The sequence below is a fragment of the Crinia signifera genome, chromosome 7, assembly GCF_055691185.1.
Source record: "Crinia signifera chromosome 7, ASM5569118v1, whole genome shotgun sequence".
Taxonomy (NCBI): Eukaryota; Metazoa; Chordata; class Amphibia; order Anura; family Myobatrachidae; genus Crinia; species Crinia signifera.
Window position 1 is genome coordinate 117,682,958 of NC_139223.1, and position 17,984 is coordinate 117,700,941.

A 17,984-nucleotide genomic window follows, 5' to 3' on the forward strand; every position below is an offset into this window, starting at 1 on the left:
AGATTGTCTGGCAGCCTTACACTTTTTTAAAGCAGAATTACTGTGCTCTAAAAGAGGCCTTAGTGTTGTAGAGAGAATGTTATGTTGTTTATTAATCATAATGTGATACCTGCTCACCTGTATTAGACTCGTGTGATGGGTTGGAGAGTCACACAGGTCTATGCACTTAGAGGGTGATTCTGATTTTGGGAAAATTTGGGAACCATGACCGGCCCATGATCCTGATGCTGGTTTTAGAAATACAGGGGAACCCCAATTTTGTGCCCCCCTGAATATCTAAAACCAGGACTGGTTAAGTGAGCCTAGGGCTGGTTATAGCTGTAGGGGGGCACCCTATTTTTTATTTATTTATACATTTTTGCACGAATTTGATTGATCCAGGCAAATATGAATGGATATGACTACGAATGGATATGAATGGCTACGACATTGGAAAATACCAATGATGAGAATACGACAGCTTGGTAAACTTATAGTAGTCTCCATTTGTATTTTCCGGTTGTATACGGCCGATCCCATTCACACAAGGATTGGCCATATACGGCCATCTTAGTAAATTTCCCCCTTAGAGTCTGCAGTGTGGTGAAACAAAATTGCTTTATTTTTTTATTTTAAATTTTGATATATAATTTTCACATAAACATAAAAAACAAAAACACAAGCATACATATCAGGATACAGTATTGGGTACTTATGTAGTATCTGGGCTGCCGATTTTCTCATTGTATGCCTTACCTTAAGGCATACAATCAGATGCGATTCAAAGCGATTTTCGGCAAAATCGCATCAAATCGCATCCGATATCGCATGCGATTCGATGCGATTTTGCATAGGATTCAATGTTAACAAGGTCCTGTTCATTTCTCCACTATCCAAGTGGGCATAGAGTTGATTTTATAAAGCGTGGTAAGCACAGCGAGCCACCGAGCCCGAAGCGTGGCTAGCGGACGCGGAAAACATTTTACGTAATCCGCGGCCGCTCGCCGCGCTTCGGGCTCGGTGGCTCGCTGCGCTCGCCACGCTTTATAAAATCAACTCTATGCCCACTTGGATAGTGGGGAAATGAACAGGACTATGTTAACATTGAATCCTATGGAAAATCGCATCAGATCGCATGCGATATCGCATGCGATATCGCATGCGATATCGCATGCTATATCACATGCGATATCGGATGCGATTCGATGCGATTTGATGCGATTTTTCCGACCCGATTTAAAATCGGGCGCCCAGATACTACATAAGTACCCAGTATTGTAGGTCAAATAAAAAGAAACAATTTAAATAAATATAAAAGATACTGCAGAGAAATGTACACGCCTAATACTTATAATCAGGGCAGCCGAGAGAGTGGGGGTACTAATTACCCGGGCCCAGGATTGCTGGAGGGGCCTGGCGGGGGCCCTGGTCCGACCCCCCATACCTTCCCCCTCCGTCCCTCCCATGCAGCAGCAGCAGCACCCACCTACAGCATGTGCTGTGCTGACAGCAGGCTCAGCATGAGCGTCTCACTGACAGCATGAGAGCTCATGCTGAGCCTGCTGTCAACACTGCACATGATGTAGGTGGGTGCTGCTGCTGAGGTGGAGGGGTGGGCAATAACACCCCCTCCCCCCCTTGACATTAAAGTGTTGTTTTGCCCACCTTAAACATTTTGGGTGTGGCCTAATCCATCCCATGATTAAGCCACGCCTCCAAAATTCACACCTCTCGGCTGCCCTGCTTATAATCCTTAGCAGATGGAGAAGGTCCAGCTGTAACGTAACAAATTGGGTTGTTGTGAAGGCGGGAGCCCGGACCAGCCAAGGTGCCAAACACTCACATCAGAATCAAGGGTACTAAGGACTTAAGTAAAATGTAGGGTACCTAACCAAGTAGACAAAAGAAGAAGAAAAAGAAATAAAGGTATATAGATTGATCAACATAGAAAAAAGGAAATGGTAAAGAGGAGAGAGACAGAGGAAGAAAAAGGGAAAGGAAGGAGGCTGAGTACGGGTGTGAGAGGTAAAATTGAAAAAAGGAATGTGAGAAAAACAACTACATTTAAATTAAAAATAGGAAAGTGAGTTAAATCAAAAGGTCCGGATGATATGGATCTATGAGGGGTAGAGGCATTAAATGAAAACCAGGCACTCCATTTGAATAATGAGACCATTTCCACGTTTGAACAAGTACATCTTGAGACACTGATTGAGGATAAGACCCAAGACTGGCTCTTGAAATTAAAATCACAATGTGACAACTATCGGAAAGAGCTCCTAAAATTCAAAAGGGGCAAATTCCACACGGTCAAGGAAGACTATGACCAAAATAAAGTATATCGGTGGCTAATGGGCGGTCCTGAACAATATAAAACAACTTCAAAATCCAACCAGCCGTGGCGCAGACGGAGAGAAGCTAGAAACAATCTACAACATTCTTCAAACAGTGAGACTGAAATGTCCCACGTAGATTCTGAAGGGGCTCACATTGCATCTGAATCCCCTTTAGGGGCAATCCCCAAACGGTCCGCAAAACCAGGACGGGGAAGAGGATGGCCACCCGTAGGGGAGGCCAGAATGCGCGGATACACCAAAAGGAATCCCTCCTCAGTAATATACAACCTGTCGCAGCGCCACCTGTCAGAACTGGAACAGAAAGTGTTAAATAAAGCACTAACATTTGTCCCTACCACCTCTTTTAATCAACTGACAAAGGGGTATTCATCCCCCGAAACGTCGGTCACCCATTAAACTTCTTTTTCTCCAAATCCGTGGAGTGCCGCTGATTGAAATCTACTCTTCTATAAATCACCTCCGGAAGGCACCCACGGTACGTACAGCTTATCGCAGGGGTGCCGGGCTGAACAAACATATATATATATAAAATGTCATATTTGTATTATTATTATTACTTTTTCAAAAATGGAATTAAGGCGTGGCCTGGGAGCCGAGCTGAGAGGACGCAGATAAGCAGAGCTCCTCAGCATCGACTTTCTAAACCTGTTTTCTGGGGTCCTTATACACCCCAGACACCGACAACTGGCTGCACTGACCGGCAGAGAAGAGTGGGAGACGCGGGGAGCAGGTTCGCGGAGCCGGGGGACTTGCGGTGAGTCCCTGCGGGTTGCGGCCTACTCCGGAGCACGGAGCCGGGGACTGGAGTAAACGGATCACCCGCGACGCGGAGACGGAGGTGTCCGGAAGATCAGGGGAACTCGCGGAGGTGAGGTGAGCCCCTGCTCCATCATATACCAGGAGGAGAGGGGCGAGAAAGGAGAAGACCGGGGACCCGAGTCGAGTGCTGGAGGCTGGGAACGGAGACGCCGCGTGACAAACAACAATCTCCGGTGGCGGCGGCCATCTTAGACGCGGAGGTGAGAGCAGACGCGGCCGGGCCTAGCGGCACCAGCCTTGGGCTGGGGACTAACGGAGGTACAAAAAGCACCCACAGATAGGTCTAGCTTCCCCCTGGCTGACCTTGGGCACTTCCCTGCTACCCCCTACCTGTGCGGTGGCCATTATAAAACTCACAGAACCGGTGATAGCCCTGGGCCTGGAGGAGAAGGGAGACATTAGGAGGAGTACGGAGGCCTAGTGACTGTATTTGCCTGACCTCCCCATTGTGGATCAGCCTTATTAAACGAGGCTCTGAATTGGCCCCCATTATAACATCAGTCCCTGGGCTCATTACTTACTCCCAGGCAGGACTATACTGAGGTGGCCTATGCTGGAGCTCCATCTAGTGGCCAGAATCAGTTCTTTCCCTGTTCTTTTAATGCAGCTCTTATATCAATACCATTTGCTGTATAGCTGTACAACACAAGGAGCTGCCATACCCTACCACCTATGTCAGGCTCCACCCTGTATAGGAAGACTCTGCGGGCTCTCTAAGTTAAAGTGCACTAGCTGGGGGCACCCTACACAAAGTTTTGCCCTAGCCTGCCATCGCCGGATGATGCAACCTGTGATGGATGAGTGACCTACAGCGGCTCCACCCACCTCCCGTGGCTCCATAGCGTGGTTATCCTAGGGCTGACTCCCCGCAATGCACTACTAATTTGTATTGGCGGCCAATCTGACGAACAATCTCACTTGTCCCTTCTTTCAAGCTATTATGCCACCCAAGAAACACAAACCCCAATCGGTGTCTCAAATTCCCTTCTTCAAGGTCTCCCCACATCCATCCAACAAAAAAGATATGGACAGGCCCTCTGATGTATCCCCCACCTTGGCCCCCACAACGATGTCGAAACTACCTGGTGACAATCCTACGGAGATGCTTTCTACCTCTGTAAAAGACTCGGATGCCCTCACGGTCGGCACCCTGAAATTACTTTTCTCGGAATTCAAAAGCGAGGTCACTGCTGAAATTCGCGCCGCAATACAGAACTGTCAGCAATCCGTTGACGAGCTCGGCGCCCGCACAGACCACCTCGAGACCAAAATGGAGGAAGTTGTCGGCTCTCATAACGGGCTAATTGACTCACACGACACTCTCGAGGCCGAGGTCAGGGCACTGCGGGAGAAGGTGGCCGACCTTGAGGACAGGTCTCGGAGATCCAACCTTAAGATCCGAGGCATCCCGGAAAACATCTCAAACAGTAGTCTGCACGATTACACCATTGCAGTGTTTAAGAAACTCCTACCGCAAGCCTCAACAGCGGATCTACTCATAGATAGGATACACAGACTCCCTAAAGCCAGGGCGGCTCCTACATCTGCTCCCAGAGACGTGCTTATGAAAATGCACTACTTCCATATTAAAGAAGCATTAATGAAAGCCACCAGACCTTCATCAGAAACGGCGCCGGCTCTGGGAGAGCTCCAACTATTTGTGGACTTGTCTACAGCTACCATCCTCAGGAGACGTTCGTTCCAGCCCATAACATCAGCACTGAGAAAGGCGAACGTACCCTACAGGTGGGGGTTCCCAACGAAGCTACTAGTTTCCAGGGAACGCACCACGATTGCTGTCTTAGAACCAGAGGATGGACAGAAGCTTCTGTCATCGTGGAACATTCCTAGCACCGGACCTGGCCCTTCCTCCCCACGTTGACTTCAGCAGGACTGGTCTACAGTGGGGTGAGGTAAATTGGGCTGTCCGGGGGTGACTCAGTATTCACCATATCTTTGCACCCTTGCTAGACATACTTCTCACGGTTGTTGTTGGGACTCCTTGTTTGTTACAATGCATTATATCTAAACACTGTTGTTGGGTTGCCTTTAATGAAACCCGAGCATAGCTCTACTCCCTATTTTACATTTAGGCTTCCCATTGGTATTGGTATTAATGTTAATGTTTAGATGGTTAGCTTAGAGATTGGATATACAGTTATGCGGTTTTAAGTTACCACAACACATTTTGTGGCCGTTATTAATAACCTAACTACACCCCTTAGGGGGAGATTGGCCCTTAACTTTAACTTTAATTTTATTTTACTAGAAGTTGATTATTCTGCTCCCTGGGAGGTGGGAAGCAGGCTGCTACCCCCCACTCGAGATGGTATCCAGCCAAAGTCGATTGTTGGCTGGTATTGATCCCAAAGGGGATCACTCCAACCCCTTAATCTCCTCTTCCCCCCCCCTATTACCCCCATACCCAAATTAAGTACAAAGGCACTGTATTCAGAAATAGGCACCTATTGTTTATATTGCTTTGGGACCTCCTTGATTTAGGCAGTTCCGCAGAATGTGTCCCCCCCCCTCAGGACTATGGTTAAGCTGTTATCATTAAATATAAAAAGGTCTAAATTCTCCCCAGAAACGGAAACTGGCATTAAATTACTTCCACAAAAAAAGAGCGCAGGTGGTCGCTCTCCAGGAGACCCACTTCCAAGCGCAAAATCCCCCCCTATTCATTGATCATAGATACCCAGTATGTTATAGAGCCAACGGCCCAAACAAAAAAGCCGGTGTGGCTATCCTAATATCGAATGACTGCCCGTTTGTTTTACTTTCCCAATGCGCCGACCCTGAGGGGAGATACCTGATCCTCACCGGCCATTTAGACGGGGTAGAGGTGACTATTGCATCCTGCTATGCCCCAAACACTAAGCAGTTGAAATTCCTTAGGAAATTTCTGAACGCACTGCAATCCCAGGTTAAAGGGGCCCTAATGATCTTAGGAGACTTTAATATGGTCCCTGACCCCTTCTTAGATAAATCAAAACTCCCACGCACATTTAGACACAACAGGAACAGAAACAACTTACCTAACCTTAGTAAAATCCAAGCAGAATTCGAACTTTATGATCTATGGAGGGTTAAACACCCCTCAATGAGGGACTACACCGTCTTCTCACACGTACATCAGTCTTATTCGCGCATAGATCTGGCTCTAGTGAGTAGATGGACCATTCCCTCGGTATCTAAGATAGACATCCTGCCGTCCACCTGGTCGGACCACTCCCCTTTGTTGATCAACTGGGAGGTATCTAAGCATAGAATCCCACCAGGCCCCTGGAGGCTGAGGCCATCCTTGCTAAATCAGCAGGAGGCCCTCCAGGCCCTACAGTCTTCACTTGACACATATCTGGACACAAATAGTACTGATGACACATCGACCTTTGTTCACTGGTGTGCGTTAAAGGCGGTTATGCAAGGCAACTCGATTCAGATGGCCTCTAGACTTAAGAAAAAATATAAAAAAGAACTTCTAGAGGCGGAGCTTGAATTAGCAGGTTTAGAGAGTGCTCATAAGGCGGACCCGTCCAACAGAGATAAGTATAAGCAATTATTAGCGGCCAGAGACAGGGTTAACTTACACACCTTAGCGGAAGTCCAGCGTAATATTAATAAACTGAACCAAAAGTTCTATACACTGGGCAATAGGGCAAACAAACTCCTAGCGCATAAACTAAGGGGACGCAGGGCTTCTACTCGCATCCAAGCCATATACACCTCTAGTGGGACCAAGGTATCGGATCCCTCTGATATCGCTGAGACCTTTGCTAACTATTATGCCAATCTGTATAACCTTAACCCCTTACCGACATTTGACGTACATTTACGTCATGGCCGGGATGTACTTCCCGACGCATGGCATAAATGTACGTCATGACTTTAAACTGTCACCGCGTCTATAGACGCGGTGACAGAGGGACGATGGCTGCTGTCCCTGACAGCAGACATCTTCACTCGTAGCCCAGGGGGGGCAGCGATGCCCCCCCCCCCCCATCGGCGATCGCTGCGATTGGCTGTTCAAATGTGAACAGCCAATTGCAGCGTTTTCTGTGTTCTGTGTATAATTTTGTCTCTGCTGCCCCCTAGTGTCCAAAAAAATTAAAAGGAGGTTGAAATAATGATGGTAAAATAAAGTACACATATGGTCTTTGTTAGTTATTAACTATTTTGAGTGGTATGATTATTTGTCTCACAAGCAGAAAATTTAACATTTTGCAAATTGCAAAATGTTCAATTTTTTTACGACATTTTGGTATTTTTCACAAAAAAAACCAGACTGTATCGACCAAAATTTACCACTAACTTAAAGTACAATGTGTCACGAGAAAACAATCTCAAAATCACTGGGATAAGTAAAAGCAATAAAAAGTAATCCCCACATAAAGTGATACATGTCAGATTTGAAAAAAAGGGCTCTGTCAGGAAGACAAAAACAGGCTGCGGCGGTAAGGGGTTAAGCAGGATCCAGAAACACATCAGCCCTCCCTTTCGGAGATCAACAGGTTCCTCCAAGCTCAATCCCTGCCCTCCCTAGACTCCGATGAGTGTAACCGTCTGGATGCTCCTTGGAGTGTTGAGGAGGTTGAACTAGCCATAGAAGCGCTGGCCTCGGACAAGGCCCCAGGGCCGGACGGATTTCCCACTAACTTTTACAAAACTTTTAAAACTAAACTAGCCCCTACCTTAGTCCCAGTGTTTAACGAGGCCTCCTCTGCCACCGCCTTCCCTAAAGAGATGCTAGAGGCTCGCATCGTAACTATTCCCAAACCAGGTAAAACACCCACTAACGTACAGAATTATCGCCCGATAGCACTTCTCAATGTAGATGTCAAAAAATAGAATCGCTCCCCTGCTACCCAAACTGGTCAACTCAGACCAAGTTGGATTTATAGTTGGCAGACAGGCACCTGATAATACGCGCAGAATTATTAATGTCATGGAGTACTGTCAGAGGCAGAAACGGCCCCTCCTAGTTCTATCGCTCGATGCCGAAAAGGCTTTTGATAGACTAAACTGGGATTACCTACGCGCCACCCTTCGGAAGTTTGGAATTGGGGGGAGAATGTTTCAGTCCATTCTAGCCCTGTACTCCCTCCCATCAGCAAGAGTATTAGCAAATGGCAGCTCCTCTTCGTCCTTTGATATAACTAACGGCACACGCCAGGGTTGCCCACTCTCCCCGCTAATATTTGCCCTGGCGATTGAACCCCTGGCAGAAGCTATCCGCTCCCAGGCACTTATACAGGGACCTGTTATAGGGGATATATCCCACAAGATTAGTCTGTTCGCAGACGACGTATTACTCTGTCTGGAGGAGCCAACCTCTTCTTTATTCCATTTACACAAAACACTAGAGGCCTACTCTAAGGTATCTTACTATAAGTTAAATACCACAAAAACAGAGGCCTTCCCAATGGACATATCGGAGGTAGTGCTTACGCGCTTAAAAAATGACTATAGATATGCATGGAAGACCAAGTCCATCAAGTATCTGGGCATTAACCTAGCTAGAGAATGCGACATCCTGGAGATTAACTATCTACCTCTCCTACAGGCTTTTGAAGCTCTGACCAAGGAGTGGATGATGCAAGAAACCTCCTGGGTTGGCCGCATTGCTGCAGTAAAGATGGTACTACTTCCCAAATTGCTCTATATTTTCCGTACCATCCCTCGTCCCTTCCCCACCTCCATTTCTAATAAGTTCAACAAAACCTTATCCACCTACATATGGAAAGGTGCTAAACCTAAGATAGCAAAAACCACTCTCGCCCTTCCTAAGGATGCGGGGGGAGTTGGATGCCCAGATCTCGTCAGATACCACATCGCGTGTCTCCTGAGCCAGGCTAAGGAGTGGTTCCTTGAAACCCCAACTAAGCCCTGGGTGGTGATAGAGAAGGCCCTTGTGCACCCCCTCCTTCTCCTGGATTTGCTTAGACTCCCAGCCTTATCCCCCCTTCCTCCAATGATACTACCAAAAGCAGCACGCACTACCATATCAGTTTGGCATAAACTGGCCGCCCAGGAGGGGGATATCGAACTCCCCTCCCCTCAACTCACATTGAAATCTATAGCTGCCCTAATTCCTGACCTATCAATCCAGTCTTGGGCCGGGTTGGGCTTAACTTCAGTCCAAGATCTCATGGCGGAAGGAATCATAATGTCATTCTCCCAACTGCAGCAGTCATATCATGTCCCCAGGCAGGACTTTTACAAATTCCTACAGATTAGACACTGGCTTAATGTTAACCTACCTAAACCCTCTAATAGGAAAGGAATCCCGAGCCTTCTGAAGTCATTTTTTGAGTCTACTAATTCAAGAGGAGGTATCTCCAAATGGTATAATTATATGTCGGTCCCAAGCATAAATAAGAGGTTCCCCTCGCAGATTCAGTGGGAGAGAGACCTCCCAGACACATTTACGGAGGAGGTATGGAGGCGGATATTCCAGTCCTGCTTTAAAATTTCTAAATGTGTCAACCACGCAGAAATGTATTACAAGCTAATGCACAGGGCATACCTCACACCGGCCCACCGTGTCCCCGTCATGCTGGAGGAGTTGTGGTGGGAGGGGGAATATCCTACACATATTTTGGGAGTGCCCGGCACTGGAGTTATTGTGGAGAGATATCTTCCTGTTTACCGCATGTGTGCTCAAGCAGGACATCCCTAGGAACCCACTGACTGCTTTGTTCCATATCCCCCCGGAGACACTTCACCCGGGAGACGCATACTTATTGGGCCACATAATGGTAGCAACCAAAGCCGCAATTGCCCAACTTTGGAAGTCGGCGGAAACGCCATCCCGTCAAACGATCATTAACAAGATTCATAGACATTTCCTTTTTGAAACAGCGGGAGCGTTGCACCCTCCCAGGGCGACTCCTGTACACCTCAGGTGGCGCAGATGGGCGGAGTATAGAGAGACCATAGGCCTTCCGAGGGGCTATAGCCCAATCATTGACACCTCAGTTCTCCACTCCCCAGCCCCGAATGATGATTAACGGATCCCCCCTTCAATAAAAAAAAAAGTTCCCTATGGGATGTCCTTCTAGGTGCCTCTTTAATTAACTACCTACTACAACCTAAATGCCATAACGCCGCCTTAAAAATAAAATAAGCCCTAAGCAGTTTCCATTTGTATGTGACATTTGTGAATAGTATATATTACTGTGTACTTGTACCTTCCCTAAACATCCCTCCCCCCCCCTTTCCCTCCCCCCCCCACCATCCTTAAAAAAAAATGTCGATTGTATTATATGCAGTTTTGTTTATGAATAACCCCTGTCTTTTATATGAAAAACTCAATAAAATTTTATGTGAAAAAAAAAAAATGGAATTAAACATAGCAATATTAGTTTTAGATATTACTGTATGTCACCTGTTTACTCATCATTAGCTCATTTTCGTGTCATTTATGGTGACATCTCATCTTGCACATTCACTAGTCAGAGTTGCCATGGAAACAATTTCATTTACCAGTGGAATTAAAGTGAAGAGGAGTAATTGTACATGAGACTCTGGAAACAAATAAATGTTAAAAGCTTGAAACTGAACCTTTAAGCCTCAGTCCTGCTGGCTTTTCTTTTCTTTGCATTAAAAAGCGCAAATTAAAATACATGTAAAAATGCATGTCAAAAGTAAATTCATTGTCATTTACTGAAAGTCACTGTAGGCATTCCCAATATATGCCGAATACTAGAAAAGGGCTAATCAATAGGCTCATTGCATTGCAGTAGTGTAGGCTAGCCATATGGTTTGCAGGCATGCAATTAACGCTGGTGGGAGGCGTTAGGGTATTGGTCCTGGATCCTCAATAATTGACTGGCTGTGATCTTGGAACAGTTCCCAAAAGGTCTGCCTCTATGATATGAAGATATGTGATAACCCTTAAAGATAACTTACCTTTTCCTCACCTTCAACAGAATGACAGTAGTAGTTAGAAAACAATGCTGCTATTTTAATGTATCTAAACCACAAACTCGGTCCTCAGGACCCCACATGGTGAATGTTTTCCAGGTCTCCTCACAGAATCACAAGTGACATAATTAGCTCCATCTGTAGATCTTTTAAAATGTGTCAATGAGTAATGAGTGCACCTGTGCATCTGCCGGGTCACTGGAACACATCAACTTTGTGGGGGTCTGAGGACCGAGTTTGAGAACCCTTGATTTAAACACTTCAGGAAACCTTAGAGCTCATACTAAAATGTGATTAAGTTGAATTTGAAATAACTGGGTATTAAAGTAAATGTGACTGCCTTTAAACACATACTTATTATTATTTATTTATATAACAATTTATTTTATAGTGCACACATATTCCGCAGCGCTTTACAGAGAATACATACTTGCCAACTTACTGGCTTGCAACTAAATAGGAATAATTCTGATGACAAGAAAATCACACAAATGTAACCACAGTGATCATTAATTGCAATTAGGACACTTAATACCTCTAAAGAGAAAGCCATTGGTGGTCTACGGCAGCCTATTTTTTTGGCTGTATGATGTATGTTAAATGTCTCAAGGACTAGGACTGATTTGAATAACAAAAAACAAACTGTCAAAGTAAGATCAGTATTTAAAAGTAAATAACATTATGGTTTTTTGTTCAGCAATTGCATACATATGCACTTAGTATATGCATGCACGAGCGATGGTGATGTGTGGTCCCGCACGTTGCTATTGCCAGCTTGTTAAGTCAGTACATGCAGTCAAAATCTAGTCAGTTGCTTAACAAGTAACTGCAAATCTCTCTATATGTACAGAATGAGCAGCAATAGCAATCGCGATCTCTCATTCAGAACAACTACCCTACTTTTTTTTTCCTTAAGTAAAATCGCTTGGCCGAATCACTTGGCACACATTGCTGCATGTGAATGGGCTTTCTATGGGCGATCTAGACACAGGGAAATTGCCTATCCTAAATAGCTTAGCAAAAACGCTTAGCACACACCAACCCTGGTCCTCAAGTACCCCAACAGTGCACTTTTTCCAGGTCACATAGCAGGTGCACTCTTTATTCAGACACAGTTTAAAAGATCCACATGTGGAGCTAAATATGTCACTTGTGATTCTGTGTGGAGACCTGTTGGGGGTACTTGAGGACCAGGGTTGGGAACCACTGCTTTAAGCAACAGATGTTAATACACAAGACAAATCATAATACAGCATGTAAAAATGCATGTCAAAAGTAAATTCATTGTCATTTACTGAAAGTCACTGTAGGCATTCCCAATATATGCCGAATACTAGAAAAGGGCTAATCAATAGGCTCATTGCATTGCAGTAGTGAAGGCTAGCCATATGGTTTGCAGGCATGCAATTAACGCTGGTGGGAGGCGTTAGGGTATTGGTCCTGGATCCTCAATAATTGACTGGCTGTGATCTTGGAACAGTTCCCAAAAGGTCTGCCTCTATGATATGAAGATATGTGATAACCCTTAAAGATAACTTACCTTTTCCTCACCTTCAACAGAATGACAGTAGTAGTTAGAAAACAATGCTGCTATTTTAATGTATCTAAACCACAAACTCGGTCCTCAGGACCCCACATGGTGAATGTTTTCCAGGTCCCCTCACAGAATCACAAGTGACATAATTAGCTCCATCTGTAGATCTTTTAAAATGTGTCAATGAGTAATGAGTGCACCTGTGCATCTGTCGGGTCACTGGAACACATGAACTTTGTGGGGGTCTGAGGACCGAGTTTGAGAACCCTTGATTTAAACACTTCAGGAAACCTTAGAGCTCATACTAAAATGTGATTAAGTTGAATTTGAAATAACTGGGTATTAAAGTAAATGTGACTGCCTTTAAACACATACTTATTATTATTTATTTATATAACAATTTATTTTATAGTGCACACATATTCCGCAGTGCTTTACAGAGAATACATACTTGCCAACTTACTGGCTTGCAACTAAATAGGAATAATTCTGATGACAAGAAAATCACACAAATGTAACCACAGTGGTCATTAATTGCAATTAGGACACTTAGGGTGACATTCTATGCTATGCGAGTATCGTTATTTTGCGGTAATTAGACCACAAAATGGCGATATCGAATTCTCCCATTAAATCGTTGATTTAATGGGATGCGCATAGGGGCTGAAATCGCATATTTTGTGCGTTAAGGTCTGATGAATAAAAATGCGAGATTAATTCGCATTTTTATCGCATCCAGATGTTTGCGCACAGAAAAGTATACAAGTCGCTTATTTAATGCTATGCGCATTTGCACATCGCATTTTTTAAGTGACTAATTTTCGCACTAATTTCAGACCTGGGTCTGTTAGGCGAATTAGCCAGAACCCTGCACAGATCGCAATGTTCCGTGCAGGGTTCTGCTGTAAAAAATAAAACAAATGGTTAAATTAAAAAAAAAACGAGCGCGGGGTCCCCCGCCCGAGTGTAACCAGCCCCAGGCTCACTGAGCCGGTGCTGGTGACATAAAATCAGGGTCCCCGACAAATAGGGGTCCCCTTGATTTTATGAAACCAGCACCGGGCTCAAGGTCCGGCGCTGGTTCCCAAAATACGGGGGACAAAGTGACTAGGGGTCCCCCGTATTTTAAGAACCAGCACCGGACACAACCAGCCAGCAGGGTAATGCCACAGCCGGGGGGAGACTTTTTATACAAGTCCCCCCGGCCAAAGCATTAACCCCCTGGCTGGTCAGCATGGGCAGGGGTCCTGGGGAAGTGGGGACCCCCCCAATGAAGGGGTCCCCCCCCTCCAGGACTTACCAGCCCATGCTGATAGTCCGGGGCTGTCCTCCATGCCCCTGGGCTGTGGGCATGGAGCTGATGCTTTGTGTAAAAAAAAGAATGATAACTATTGTTTTACACTGGGGAACTATGAGTCCCAGCAAGCCTACCCCGCATGCTGGGACTTGGGGAACCACAAGTCCCAGCATGCGGGGCATTAAAGGGCCCGCTGGCACTTGTAGTTCTGCAGTGTAAAAAATAGTGCACAAAATCACACTGACACCCTGTAAAATAAAACTTTAATACACACTAAACACACACACACTGATACTTACCTACCTTGAGCCCGTAGGTCGGTCCCTGGATCCTGGATTCATCCTCCGGGGCTCCAGGGCAGAAGAGTCCGGTTCCGGGGCCTTGGTCCTGGTTCCGGGGCTGGTCCTGGGGTTCCGGGGCTCCTGGCGTGAAGAATCCGGGGTCCGGGATCCGTGGTAGTCCAGAGGGGTACCTAAGGAGGAAAATCCAACTCACCTGCTCCCCGGCGGCGACCTCCGGTGACAGCGCTGCTCCAGACTGGTACCCGGCTTGCAGGAGGTTGTCCGGCGCTGAGATGTTTCCTCCTCGCCGTCTCTGAACAGAATGATTTCTCGGCCAATCAGGAGCCGAGAAAGTCGGCTCCTGATTGGCCAGAAATCATTCTGAATATAGACGCCGAGGGAGTAACATCTCAGCGCATCCAGAGCTGAGATGTTACTCCCTCGGCGTCTATATTCAGAATGATTTCTGGCCAATCAGGAGCCGACTTTCTCGGCTCCTGATTGGCCGAGAAATCATTCTGTTCAGAGACGGCGAGGAGGAAACATCTCAGCGCCGGACAACCTCCTGCAAGCCGGGTACCAGTCTGGAGCAGCGCTGTCACCGGAGGTCGCCGCCGGGGAGCAGGTGAGTTGGATTTTCCTCCTTAGGTACCCCTCTGGACTACCACGGATCCCGGACCCCGGATTCTTCACGCCAGGAGCCCCGGAACCCCAGGACCAGCCCCGGAACCAGGACCAAGGCCCTGGAACCGGACTCTTCTGCCCTGGAGCCCCGGAGGATGAATCCAGGATCCAGGGACCGACCTACGGGCTCAAGGTAGGTAAGTATCAGTGTGTGTGTGTTTTGTGTGTATTAAAGTTTTATTTTACAGGGTGTCAGTGTGATTTTGTGCACTATTTTTTACACTGCAGAACTACAAGTGCCAGCGGGCCCTTTAATGCCCCGCATGCTGGGACTTGTGGTTCCCCAAGTCCCAGCATGCGGGGTAGTCTTGCTGGGACTCATAGTTCCCCAGTGTAAAACAATAGTTATCATTCTTTTTTTTACACAAAGCATCAGCTCCATGCCCACAGCCCAGGGGCATGGAGGACAGCCCCGGACTATCAGCATGGGCTGGTAAGTCCTGGAGGGGGGGAACCCCTTCATTGGGGGGGTCCCCACTTCCCCAGGACCCCTGCCCATGCTGACCAGCCAGGGGGTTAATGCTTTGGCCGGGGGGACTTGTATAAAAAGTCTCCCCCCGGCTGTGGCATTACCCTGCTGGCTGGTTGTGTCCGGTGCTGGTTCTTAAAATACGGGGGACCCCTAGTCACTTTGTCCCCCGTATTTTGGGAACCAGCGCCGGACCTTGAGCCCGGTGCTGGTTTCATAAAATCAAGGGGACCCCTATTTGTCCGGGACCCTGATTTTATGTCACCAGCACCGGCTCAGTGAGCCCGGGGCTGGTTACACTCGGGCGGGGGACCCCGCGCTCGGTTCTTTTTTTTACTACCTTGCGCTGTCCTGCAAATGTGCGATTTTCAGACATGAAAATCGCACATTTTCAGGACTAAAAACAGCGCACCACTTCGCTGCAAATCGCCCCTATTCGCACTTTTCAGCCTCCAATGCGCATCACATTAAATATGCACATTTAGGCTGAAAAATGCGATTTCAAAATAGGCGATTTGCGGCGATGTGGTGTGCGAATTAAACATGCGCATTTAGCGCATAGCATAGAATGTCACCCTTAATACCTCTAAAGAGAAAGCCATTGGTGGTCTACGGCAGCCTATTTTTTTGGCTGTATGATGTATGTTAAATGTCTCAAGGACTAGGACTGATTTGAATAACAAAAAACAAACTGTCAAAGTAAGATCAGTATTTAAAAGTAAATAACATTATGGTTTTTTGTTCAGCAATTGCATACATATGCACTTAGTATATGCATGCACGAGCGATGGTGATGTGTGGTCCCGCACGTTGCTATTGCCAGCTTGTTAAGTCAGTACATGCAGTCAAAATCTAGTCAGTTGCTTAACAAGTAACTGCAAATCTCTCTATATGTACAGAATGAGCAGCAATAGCAATCGCGATCTCTCATTCAGAACAACTACCCTACTTTTTTTTTCCTTAAGTAAAATCGCTTGGCCGAATCACTTGGCACACATTGCTGCATGTGAATGGGCTTTCTATGGGCGATCTAGACACAGGGAAATTGCCTATCCTAAATAGCTTAGCAAAAACGCTTAGCACACACCAACCCTGGTCCTCAAGTACCCCAACAGTGCACTTTTTCCAGGTCACATAGCAGGTGCACTCTTTATTCAGACACAGTTTAAAAGATCCACATGTGGAGCTAATTATGTCACTTGTGATTCTGTGTGGAGACCTGTTGGGGGTACTTGAGGACCAGGGTTGGGAACCACTGCTTTAAGCAACAGATGTTAATACACAAGACAAATCATAATACAGTATGTTTATTAACCCCTTACCGACACAGCCTGTTTTTGCCTTCCTGACAGAGCCCTTTTTTTCAAATCTGACATGTATCACTTAAGTGGGGATAACTTTTTTTTGCTTTTACTTATCCCAGTGATTTTGAGATTGTTTTCTCGTGACACATTGTACTTCAAGTTAGTGGTAAATTTTGGTCGATACAGTCTGTGTTTTTTTGTGAAAAACACCAAAATGTCGTAAAAAAATTGAAAATTTAGCAATTTTCAAAATGTTAAATTTTCTGCTTGTGAGACAAATAATCATACCACTCAAAATAGTTAATAACTAACATAGACCATATGTCTACATTATGTTTCCGTCATTATTTCAACCTCCTTTTAATTTTTTTGGACACTAGGAGGCTTAAAATATGAATAGCAAATTCTCAAATTTTCAAGAAAATTTCAAACACTGATTTTTTTAGGGACCAGTTCAGTTCTGATGTGACTTTGAGGGACTTGTATGTGAGACACCCCCATAAATGATGCCATTTCAAAAACTGCACCCCTCACAGTATTCAAAACAGCATTTTGGAAGTTTGTTAACCCTTTAGGTGTTTCACAGGAATTAAAACAAAGTGTAGGTGAAATTTGAAAATTTCATTTTTTTTGCAGATTTTCAATTTTAATACATTTTTCTAAGGAACACAGTAGATTTTACTAGAGAAATGTGACTAAAAATTGATTCCCCCAATTATTTTGTTTTCATAAATATCCTATATGTGGCCCTAGTGTGCACTTTGACCAAACCACAGGCTTCATAATAGAAGGAGCACCTACTTGATTTTGGAGCCTCCTTTTTATGAGATTATTTTTTAGGCACCATGTAGGTTTCTAGGCACCATAAGATGCTAAAAGTTAGGAACCCCCCCCCCACAAGTGACCCCATTTTGCAAACTACACCCCTCAGGGAATTCATCTAGGGGTATAGTGTACATTTCAAACCCCCAGGGGTTTCTCCAATTGTGGTACAACTGGGCTGTGAAAATGAAAAATTACATTTTTTACTCAAAAATGCAGTTCTGGCTCAAAATTTTTCATTTTCACAAGGAATGAAGGAGACAAAGCACCCCAAAATATGTGCCCCAATTTCTCCCGAGTACGGCAATGCCTCATATGTGACCAAAAAATACCATTTGGGTGCATGGCAGGACTCAGAAGGGAAGGAGTGATATTTGGATTTTGCCGCACAGATTCTGGTGGAATGAATGGTGGGTGCTATGTCGCATTAGCAAGACCCCCGAAGCACCAATACAGTGGAACCCCCCCACAAGTGACCCCATTTTGCAAACTACACCCCTCAGGGAATTCAT